The 12,117-nt window shown below is 34.8% G+C and overlaps 1 protein-coding gene and 1 long non-coding RNA gene across 3 annotated transcripts in view; one reads left to right on the top strand and one right to left on the bottom strand.

The window, feature by feature from the left end:
* nos1 (nitric oxide synthase 1 (neuronal)) overlaps nucleotides 1-12,117 on the bottom strand; it is a 93,197-nt gene that overhangs the window by 79,884 nt on the left and 1,196 nt on the right. Inside the window, exons 1-2 of one of the 2 annotated variants that reach the window (XM_073861134.1) lie at nucleotides 7,774-7,873; nucleotides 3,930-4,011 (exon numbers count right to left, since the gene is read on the bottom strand). The gene's annotated coding sequence lies outside the window, so the exon portion shown is untranslated. Of the gene's footprint in view, nucleotides 1-3,929; nucleotides 4,012-7,773; nucleotides 7,879-12,117 lie in introns of those variants that run through there. The other variant, XM_055198433.2, reaches the window with a different exon arrangement.
* LOC129436633 (uncharacterized) lies at nucleotides 10,732-11,728 on the top strand. Its single transcript, XR_008641881.2, has 2 exons — nucleotides 10,732-11,065; nucleotides 11,434-11,728. It is a non-coding gene; the product is annotated as an uncharacterized lncRNA (long non-coding RNA).

Genomic DNA, 12,117 nt, shown 5'->3' with positions numbered 1-12,117 from the left:
ATTCGTTAAAAAAAACAGTACTGTACCTGGCATAAACAGATATGGTTTAAAATATGTGCATTAGAGGCATTCTTTATCAAATATTTAAAAAGTACATCACCAATTCCATAGCTCTGAGCTGGATTGCCTTTATCATCTTTTTAAACCTTTATAGACAATACGTTTGTGATTGTTTTACTGTAAATGCATACACAGTAAACTGCATAAACACGTTTTCAGTTTAACCCTGAGCTTAACCTTGTGATAGTAAAAGTTCCGGCACACATTGTACTGTATCAAGTTTAATCCACCAAAGATTGCATTGGTTTCCATGACACATTTTGCTTCAAAAACACAATTCTAGAAACAACCACACAATTAAAAACTGGAGGCTAGTTTTTTTTTAATAAGAAGTTGAACCTAGGTCATGTTTTACTGTTTTTCCCTTCTGGCGAGATGCTCTTGTACACTAGATAAGACTATCTAGGCAGTATAAGTGAATATAATCTTCAAAACCAGGCAGAGGATTTTACTTATGGTGCAACCTTGCACACAGTGCTAGATGTTTTTTTTCATGATGTCAGTATCTTCACAGGGAGCAAACTGATACATAATAAGCTGGATGGAGTACTTTTCTCTCATATGCGAGACAAAAACACAAATTTTAGAGACTGACAGCTGCAGTCACCTTTCACTTTCATTGCATCTGTCTTATGGTTTCCATTAAAGAGCACCTATGTTCCGATTCACGATTGTGTGTATTAGTACATGTTAATGATACGCAAAAATAAACAATGACGCCAGTTATTGTCTCCAACATAAATCTCTTTTCTTGGACTACAACAAACACACGGATTGTAGGCAACAGTTTACTTTCGGGGATTGTTGATGTAGAGAAGACTGACATTATTAGCATAATTCCTCCCACTTCAGACTCACAGCCTTTAAGTTAACTCCTGTCAGCATTGCATTGTGACCAAATCTTTCAAACATGGTAAGGAGCGTCACATTAACGTCAGAGGTATTCAGGCCAATCAGGGACACATCGATGAGTTTTATACAAAATAAATGCATTTGAGGAAAACAGTGTGTGTTTTTTACCCATAAACCATGTGAAGACATTGTATTATACCAAATACACAAAATAACGTTGTTTTTAGCAATGAAATAGGTGCACTCTAAAGTTTTGCACAAAACTTTAACATTGTTTTAAATAAAAACAAATTACAGTGTTAACATTAATTAATGTTACACCACGTGTCTGTTATATGGGTGATTCTCATGAAACCATTGAAACACCACGGCACTAATGATTTTAGCTTTAAAATGTGTAATATAGTAACATTAAAAAGCATCAGAATTAACACAATACTGTGTTCTACCTTGCACAATGTGTGATTTCAACATAAGAATTTATAATTGTAAATTTTATCTCATTTTCTGCTGAAATTCTCATTACCGCAATGTGTCCGGCTGTGTTTGAACATGCGTTATGGCGTAATTTAATCAAATTAACACAGAAATATTAAGAAAAAAAATAAATGGATGTTTTGCTAGACTACTTTAGATGACAGAAAAAATATTTACTTAATATTCATGTATAATAATAATGAAGAAAAATTAGGAAAATGATGTGTCCATGCCTGATGTTCTCATCCTCCGCAACACTTTTTGAGAACAGTTTAAGCACACATACAGAATTTTAATAAAGTTTGATTTTGAGTGACCAAGCACATGGACCAGTTACTTCAAGATGGCTACCAGGTAAGATCATTTTTTTTACAGTTAATTTAAAATATTGTCTTGTCAGAATGCTTACACGACATTTTAATTATCATTACCGCAACAGTTGCTTATTAAATGTTAATTTAATTAATAGAAGTATAATACTTTGATTTTAAATGCATGTGCAGAATCTCCAAATTATGTTCTTTCAGGTTTGTCATTTTGAAAATATGTCAGTGTTGATGTTTTCTGACTGTTGCGGTAATGAGATTTTTTAAGACTAATTTTTAAAATTATGTTACAAAAAGTGTTAAATGATAAGTAAAAGTTTTTAAATTAATGTTCCCATTTACTCCAGACTTTGTTTTTCAATGTCTGGTGGGAAAAAAGTAAATTTAAGCAATTTTTACATTTTCATGCTTGACATTTTTAAAACCAAGTTTTCGTGAGAATCACCCATATGCTGTATTCTGATTGGTTGAGAAATGTTCCACGGGTATGCTTTATGTTTCGATAACCGCACACCTAACTTGTTAAATGTCTTAAAAATAAGCACCAGAGCAATGTTTGTGGTAACCGTGGTATAAGCGGAATAATTGACTCCGGTCCTTTGAATTATTTGAAAATAATGCACACCCGCAGTTAGGGCTGTCACGATTATGGGATTTGGCTGACAGTAAATTGACTAATAAATTGTGATGATTATGGCGATTAATTGCCTGTTTTAGGGCTCTGGCGGTTATGACGATTAATTGAGGTTTAATTGCTATTTTTTTGTTTGTTCATGAAATAATTTTCACAAATAGCCTTAAATAGTAGCCAATCCTACTAAGGTTAAATTAGTACTGGACCACATGTCTGTAGTGGTTGCAAAAAATCAATTCCTTACAGATCCTTAAGAATAGCATCCTTCACTTCCCTAAATTTGGAATTGCTGTTTTAAAATGTTTTCCCTGGCAGTTCATACTGCTTATCAAAGTTTTGCAGCATTTTTTAAATATTGTTTTTCCACTGTATTGAATGCTTTGCAATGTATCGCATTAGACTGTCAGTTAAGAAGCGCCATCAGATACGGTCTCGTTTATACAGGTGCTGCAGCTCCCCCTTGTGTTTTTAGAGAGATATGCAATCATTGCGGTGATCTAAAATCATCGGATGAGGTTAAACAATCGTGATGAGACGATTATTTAATCATTGTGACAGCCCTACCCGTGGTGTAACGGCTCCGCGAACCTTGGGTATGCATTATTTTTTATAATTTAATGGTCCGTCTGCAATTAATCCTTACTATGCAACTAAAACACAATAGCACAAGAGCAATTCGATAGCTTAGCTGTCGACATTTTTATGTCATGCGCTTGTCGATTCTTGCAACGTCACATGAAGTCGAACACACCTCTTCTGTTTTGACCTCCAATCAAACATACTTAAAGAATGTTCATGTGACAATTATTTCAATTTGTGCAATTTGAAGTGTAATGGAAACGTGTCTAATAATAGTGAATGGTTACCAAGTGTGTCAGTCTCTAACATTTTTTTTGTGTTTCACAGAAGAAAGTCAAACAGGTGTGAAATATGAAGTTGTGTAAAGGTGACAAAATTGCCATCTTTGGATGAGCTGTCCCTTTAAGCTTGGATAAGGCTCATGTATTGACTTAAAATTACACGTAAAAAATGTATGCTAAAAGACAAACCCAAGAGTATTCTACCGAGACTACGCATGGGAACATTCGTGAGATTTTCAATCTGTGACGTGAACAAATGCAAAGACACACACAGCTCGTCCACCACGGTTAAGCCATTATGTCAGTCACTTCCGACTTGAGTGCCATCTGCTTCCTTAATAAAACATTGCAATGTTGCTCATCTCTCTCTCATACACACTCTTACTCAGCAACAATCAAGCAAACGCTTACATGCAGAATTTCATTGAAAGTTGCCAAAACTCAAGATTTAAGCCAAGATTACAAATGTTTCTATTTACGCGTTTCTTTTCATAGCAATCTTTTCAGTTTGCGTGGGATTGTGGGTAGTGTTACATTGCAACACATTGCCACGTTTCCTGTCTGCATACAGCTGAAATATATAAAACGAGAACATGCACACATCATATATTTCCTCATTTAGCATAATATTTAAGCCATTGTGTATTACAGGTAATCAGACGAAGTGATATTTTAATTGGTCAGGTATGAGAGAAACAATTATTTCTGCATGCATTTTACCTCTGGTTGCCATGGAAACTTCATTGTTACTAATGTTGGTCTTTCACATACAGGGTCAATCTTTAACACATGCAGCAGATTCCTAGTTTGAAAAAAAAAACAATGTTTCTTGTTTGCAATTTATTATTTAATTTTTTGGTGAAAAGCTGGTCCATTTAACTTCATAAATATTTCATAAGTGATGCTCAAACAGCACAGAAACAAAGCATTTTATCCCTTTCAGTGTGCAAGTATACAATAATTTTTATTAACTTTCAATGTGAGTGAAAAGATGCTGACACATTTCTAAATGCATATTCCAGCATTTCTTCTGATGGTTCATGACAAATGCGAATGACGTCAAGTGAGATCCGAGACAGGTCAGCTAGAATTCAGGTAGATAACAGTACGTTTCAGATAGGTGTGACAGATGTTCCCTTTAATAACGGTCTCAATGGCATGTGGAGCAAGAGAATTACTTGACGTGCAGGACCTGGACCCCTCGAGTCAGAAAATACTAGTCCTGCTATGATCACACAGTTTGAAGACAATGATTATTCTGAGGCCGGGATTAATCAGGTTTAAAATTATGTGATGAATGTATAATACGCGCAGATAGCATTCAGTTAATATCATTATCTCATTTTTGACGCAGGTGGCGTTTATCGTCCTTTGCATCTGAGCTCCTCATTTCTTGAAATAACACAGCAGGTTAAAGGCAGAGTCCATGATGTTTGAAAGCCAATGTTGATATTTGAAATCACCTAAACAAGCACGCCCCTACCCCAATAGAATCTAGACCTTCTGTTGATAGACCCGCCCCACACATACGCAACCCGGCAAGGATGTCGGTTAGTAGACACGCTCCTTACTGCTGATTGGCTATAAGTGTGTTTTGGTAGTCGGCCCGTCTCCTTTTCCAAAGCGTTTTTCAAACATCGTAGACTCCGCCTTTAAGGATAAACAACTCAAATATCATAATAGGGTGATTAAACTAGAAATACCCCCTTTAGGGACTGCAAATGTATAGATCAAGGCCCGTATTCATAAAGATTCTAGGAGTCCTCTCAGAAAACTCTTAATTTAGCTTAAAAACTTTAACGTAGGAGTCTTAGCTTAAGAGCTATTCGGGACTGATCTGAGAGCAACTCAAAAAGCAAGACAAAAACTTTTATCTTAGTAAAGAGGCGAGGTTGACCCTGTGATTGGTTGGTTGTCCAAGAAGGAAGAAAAAGAGGGCTTGTAAGTATAGGATCTATTATTAGCCATCAATTTGAAATCACATGTATACTTTTACCCATTTTATATATATATATATATATATAGTTACCGAATCTGTTAGTGTAGTTAATGTAGTGATTACTTTAATGTATGGCGCTATATTGTATTATTGTGTCTCTAATAAGATTGGTCATAAACATGATTCCTGTACGATAATGTGTTGCATGTTATAACTTACTGTCATGCATTGTGTGCAACATTTTTGTCTCCCTCTTCGTGTTTTGTCCACTTTCCCGGTTGCTAAAAAAACTCTTAAGCCTCTTAAAAGTCCTCGTCCGTGCTCCTAACAATTTTGACCTTAAAACCTCTTTTAATGGTTAAGATGCTTTCTGAATTACTTTTTTCTTTACTAGGATTTTTTCTTTCATTTTAAGAGTAAACGCCCAAATTTATAAGAATTTTCTTAGAATTGCGTCACTAGGAGCTAATTTTTGCATTAAGATTCTTTATGAATACGGGCCCAGATATCTGAAAAGCACTGTGTCCCTGATTGGCCAGCTAATCTGTACGTTGTAATTGGCCTGACTATCTCTGACGTCTGCTTGAAATGTGGCGCTCCTTACCATGTTTGAAAGATTTGGTCACATGCAGTGCTAACAGGAGTTAATTTACAGGCTGTGACTCAAAGTCTTGTTTACATCAACAGGCCCAGTAAGTAAACTCTTGCCTACAATCTTTGTGTTTATTGTAGTCCAAGAAAAGAGATTTACGTTGGAAAAGATAACTGGAGTCATCATTTACTTTGGGGTTTGTACTTTTTGCATATCGTTAACATGTACTAATACACACTTACACACCAAAGGAAATGTAAAATCGTGAATCGGACAATAGTTGCTCTTTAACTGATATCTATATTACTTTACTGAGTGACCACCAGGGCAGCCGGCAGGACTTTAGTACAGGTTATGAACTGAAAATTGAGTACAACCTGAGGTGTTGAAGTTATATGAGACCCTGGACCACAAAACCAAGTAGCAAAGTATATTTTTAGCGATAGCCAACCATACATTGCATTGGTCAAAATATATTTTTTTTCTTTTATGCTGTAATACTGGATGTTAAATAATCAACTTTAATTTAAATTATGAAAAGACACTATAAAAAAATTAAACCTCAAGTGGTGTTGCTAACCCAAATTTGACTCTTAGGTAGAACTGGTTACAGACATGAAACTCTTGGTGCTCCTAATCTCTTCATCACAAAGGCTTTTGCACTGTTAGCCTTTAGGCTCATATCACTGAGTTTCTGCTGAAATATATGATGTAATGTATACATATTTTGTGGTTCTAAGATTGTAATTTTATATTAATATTAAGTATTATTTTAAAGGTCATGGTGCGATGAGTAAAAAGGTCTCATTCCTATAAGTCTAAGATTAGATGGATTAAGGTTTTAGAACTTTGGATAGAAGATGCATTTCTTGTAGAGGTGGGGTTTTGCCTTGATATTTCTAGCTAGTTTGACCAGTTGCCAAGATACTCCTGGCTAGTTTGACCAGGTCCTCTTTAGTATCACTTGGTACAGGTCAAACTGGATTTTGACCAGGTGTTCTTTAGTATCACTTGGTACAGGTCAAACTAGATTTTGGTAGTTTTCTCAAGCTGTGTATAAAAGGTGGCCTGGCAAAATATTCTGGGAGCCATTCTGTAACCAGGAGCTCCCACACTTTGTGTTTTAAAACATCATGGAAGAAATCTTTAACAAAGAATCTTCCTAGACCACTTTGTGTGTCTTTAATTGCCAGTTATGCTTTGTATTTTGTGAAATGTTCATTTTTCTATGCTGATCTTTTAGTGAATGTTTTGATATATTTTTGATGGATTTGAATAACCAAATTATTGATTTAAGTGTAACCTCCCTGGCAAAATAAATTGTTAACATCTATTCATTTTAAACCTTGTCAAGTCTTTTATTATATTTTATAAATATACCGAAGGGGGGTAGATTAGGAATAACCTCGACTGAAAATATGACTGGAGTTAATACCCGTTGTAGATTGGAGGTAATAATGACTCAATCGCAACTTTATAGTGTGTTTGGATAAACCTCTGACTTGAAGTCAGAAGGAGAAATGCCTCTACACCCAGCTGTACGGAACTGCCTTAAGCACCTCCAGAGATACATTACATTCTCTATGTGAATGCAATTCATTCTAAATAATTAAGAGAATTAAAAAATGTTTGCACCCTCTGATTCCAGCCAAATATTGTCCTATCCTTACAAACCATACATCAATGGAAAGCTTATTTATTCACACTTTCAGAGAATGTATAAATAAAAAAATGTAACCTAATGATGGATTTTGTGGTCCAGAGTTACATACATTAAAGCCTATCATTTGTCAGCAAGGATTATGAGCTGCCTAAATTATTCAGACAGAATAACAAATTGATTTAGAGTGTCATGCAATTCATGAAAAGACTCAAACGAGAAATGCGTTTATAAATCAGACATCAGTTCTTATACGCAACAGATATAAATAAAACTGAGAGATTTAAATTAATATTGAGATATAAAGATATAAAGATATTCTTGAGTGCATTACAAAAACATGTTACTGGCAGGTAAGTGTAGTGCTGGTTACCAAAAGGTTGTTTGTCCAAATGTCAAGAGATGAATTATCACGTTTGAGCTTTTGACCAAGACATCTATCTTCAGGTTGCTCATGGGTGATGATTGGTGTAGCCTACTGCAAGATAAAAGCATCAACTAAACAACTAATGTCGCAAATTGTCTGAATGTCACAAAAATATCAGGTTGCAATTGATCAGATGCTTTTAAACAGAGATTTATGGTTGTACAATTAGAAGGAGGAGGCCCAGAAGTAAATGCAGACCTGAGTGATTTTGCTTCAGCAACAAAGCAAGACCTCTGACATTTTATAGTGGACAACACAAATGCAATTTTCAAAATAATCTCTACAAATTCTTCTATTTTTATTTACCTGAAAATGAGGCATGTTAATATTTTCTAATGGTTGTAAAAAGCCCAGAATTTTTGCAAAATGCATACGTTTAGCAGGAACTCGATAAAATGCCGGTTATTGATAGAGTTGCTGAACAAATATCGTGATTTTTTTAATTGAGATTTATACGTCATATGAAAGATGAATAAATAAGCTTTCATTGATGTATGGTTTGTTAGTATAGGACAATATTTGGCCGAGACACAACCATTAAAAAATCTGGAATCTGGGAGTGCAAAAAAAGTAAATACTAAGAAAATCGCCTTTAAAGTGTCTACATCAGTGGTTCTCAAACTGGGGTCCGGGGCCCCCAGGGGGGCCGCGAGATGGTGCCAGGGGGGCCCCAATTTTATGACATTTTATAAAATACATTAACTTATCATGAATTCTGTGTAATTAAACCTAAAAAAAATAAGACTACTAACCAACAGCACTACTTTGTATAACTAAATATGTTTTGTTTAATTAAAATGTTAAAATGTAGAACAGTTTATTGTCATACATTTTCTTTGGGGGGGCTGCGAAGGAATGCACCGTACACAAGGGGGGCCGCACGCGGAAAAAGTTTGAGAACCACTGGTCTAAATAAAGTCCTTAGCACTGCATCCACTCACATTTTTTTTTATATATATTTACGGTAAATTTACAAAAATCTTCAAGAAACAATCTTTACTTAATAACATTGTTGAAAGAATTAGATAATGTAAGTACACGTTTAAAAAATATTTTGTTATTGGATATTTTAATGCTAAAATCGTATATATTAAGCCTTAAAGTTTTAAAATGTATATTAATGTGCAAACATGTTATTCTATTGGGTTGCTTAACTTCCCTCCTATCTAAACTTAATATACGAGTACTGGGGGATTAAAATGAAGGATTGAAATTTGTTACAAGCCCTCTTGTTGTATCAATATGGAGAGGGCAAGCACTCTACATCACAGTTTCACTTTGACATGTGGCCTTTCTGTTTGAAGGGTCTCATGGTTCAGTCCCTACTGCACCTATACAGATAATGCCCACAACAGTCATTTATCCCGGCTCAAAAGGGCAAACCTGGCGTTTGTTGTAAAACATGTTGAGAAATAAAAAATACGTGGATTGGGCTTTAAAAATAGGTTTTATAAACTGGACTTATGCTTGAACTTAGGATTTATGCTGAGGAAATGGTCTGATTCTTCTGGTGGAGTTTTTTCATCCTTAACAGAGAACTGTTTGTAAAGCATAAGCATTCACTGATAATACAAATTAAATTCTAGTGGTTTTCTTTATAAATAACCATCAGTTTACCATGAAAAACATTACAGAATTCCTTTATATAGTGTGTTTTGGGTCTTATTCCAGTAGGATTTAATTTTTCGGTTCCCACAGAGACATTATAGTGTCCATTATAGAGGGTATGCACATGACGTCACCTTCGGCGAAAATGACTGCAGTTACACCCACTGAGTGGCAAAAGACAGAGCGGCAGCATTTGAGTACAGTGTGAAATCAGCAAAACACAGGAAAACGTGTCTAAATGGGAAAAAGCTGTTGTGCAATAGACTGTACAACAAATTTAACAAGAATTCTGAGCTATCGTTTTACAAACTGCCAAAAAACACTGAAAGGAGAAGTAAATTGATCGTTCATGCCAACGTCTACAGGTGGGTTGACAAGTTAGGGTCACTATCACGCAGAGGTTTAACTTTCTCCTTAAAAGTATTTTTCAAGTATTTGTATTTTATCAGTGTTCTTTGAAAAACATACATTCCAAAGCATATTATCATAATTTTTATTTTACTACATTTCATAAATACAAGTTTTTGTTTTACATTTAATATTTAAGCGCATTTACGTACTCAAGTAAAAGTACACTATTTGAATGTAATTAGGTATTAAATTAATTTTAATATGCAATATTAAAGAATACACAGTTTGATTCTATGCTTCAGAATGTAGTGAAGTAACATTTTTCCCACAAACACCCTAATAAAGCACAGATGCATAAAAAATGTAACTAATGTAACTAAATATTGTCCACCTCTGCTATCAAGTCCAACTAAATTCAATTTAAGCTGATAATAGTTTTACTGGCATTTTCGCAGCAACCGCTATGAAAACCCGACATTTTGTTAAATGTTTGCCACTCAAAAGGGGCACGTTCAAGCTCACATCGGTGCGCAACGTTTTCCAATGTTTCCTGGAAACGGTGTGCAACAGGTTTTAGATGCGTTTTCTCTTGTTTGGTGGGTGTGTCAGAAATGTCGGCCCAATCAGCAGCAAGATGTATATAAACCACGCGGTAGTAAACAGACAGCTTGCTCAATGGGTTCAAGTTGGAATGTTGTCTTTCATTTTGGACGGCAAGGTCAGTGACTGTAACATCGAGGGTATTTTACAGAATTAAACACACATTTATAACGATTTCATCAGGCTTCAGAAACATTTAAAAAAGAACACAAAGAATGGCCTCTCAGCTACCGTAGTTGCAACTTTTGCGTCATCACAACAGGGTGTTCAACACATCACCGTTTCTGTTTAATAAACGTTGTGCAACGTTTTGTCGGTGCTGAACGCATCCCTGGGCGCATTCCGGTGTTATGGATCAACTGGGGATCGTGTTATCTGGGGACATGCGCGTGCACGCACTCAAATTTACCTGACATACCAGCGACCGCGTCAGTTTCGTCAAATTCGATTTTCAAAAGCCCTTATTAAAAACGTATATCAAATTATTAATAATTGTTGTTATCAATGTTCGACCACTTTGTTTCCTCTGCTTGTGTTTCCGTTTATTTGACGCAGTTTAAATTAAGTTTTATCCTATTTTCCTTGAACCAATTGCACCACGCCCACGTTAAAATGGGACAGCTGTTACCTTTTCGATGCGATGTTATCATTAAACTTGCCAGCGGATTTAAGTACATTTGTAAGTATTTTCTTTGAAACACAAATGTATCGTAGGAAAATATGCATCTGTAGTGTACCGTCCTAATGAAAACATTTTGGATATTTATTAAATAAACCAGTAGTTAAAGCAAACATGTATTGAAACATCATTTACTTTTTTAGTGCAATGTAATTGCTTTTCTAAGCATTTTCTATGGTTCATTCTTCTTTTGATAAACAAGTAATTAAATGCATTCAACACGTCTAATTGTATAAAGTTCATTTAATATAAATTTGAGTTGAAGGCAGCATAGATGCACTTGTTTTGTTTTAGTGTTTTATTATTTGAAATTACTTGCTTGAAAAGTATATTAGCCTGACTTAAATGGACTTATGTTTTAATTGTAGGACTTGGCTGAAGTTAAGAGAGGCAAATGACAGTCAAACATCAATCTGTTTTTATTTTTCAAGCAGATCAGAATTTGTGACAAATGTGGAATTATCTAAGGTAAATGACTGATCTTTGAAATTACATCCATACACGTTACATATGCTTACAAAATGATATTGTTTTGTAACTCAGTGTAAAACTGAAAGTAAACTCTTTAAAATTGTATCTTGTTTCTGTGATTGGATATGTGGAGAATACATTGTTTTCTGTAAACTTTCTCAATAAATAACTGGTTTCTATTTTTCTGTGACATACTTAGTCTTTATAGTCTTTACAATTCAAAACTCATCATGCTGTAGGATATTGAGGGGACAATGGGACTTGCAGTTTTCTCCATCAATGCTACTAAAGATGATACAGTGATGATGATTTTATTTCTTTGTTACCATCCTAAGTTTAAAAAAATATTTTCTCAGCTTCAACAGGCCTGCTGCCCTTCTGTTTATGGAAGCTTTATGACAAGTGCTCAATGTAACCACATAAGCAGAACATATCAATAATTCATAAAATTCTGATTTAATAACAATTTTTAATAATTTTTCTTACATGTATGCTTTAAGACATTCTTAAATACAGAACACATCATTATTCATTACTGTAACTTACTATTTGGAAACAAAGTTGTCTTTAACACTGGCGGC

This window comes from Misgurnus anguillicaudatus, chromosome 22 (assembly GCF_027580225.2).
Source record: "Misgurnus anguillicaudatus chromosome 22, ASM2758022v2, whole genome shotgun sequence".
NCBI classification, from domain to species: Eukaryota; Metazoa; Chordata; class Actinopteri; order Cypriniformes; family Cobitidae; genus Misgurnus; species Misgurnus anguillicaudatus.
Note: the sequence above shows the minus strand (reverse complement) of the source record. Positions and strands in the feature narration are given on the sequence as shown.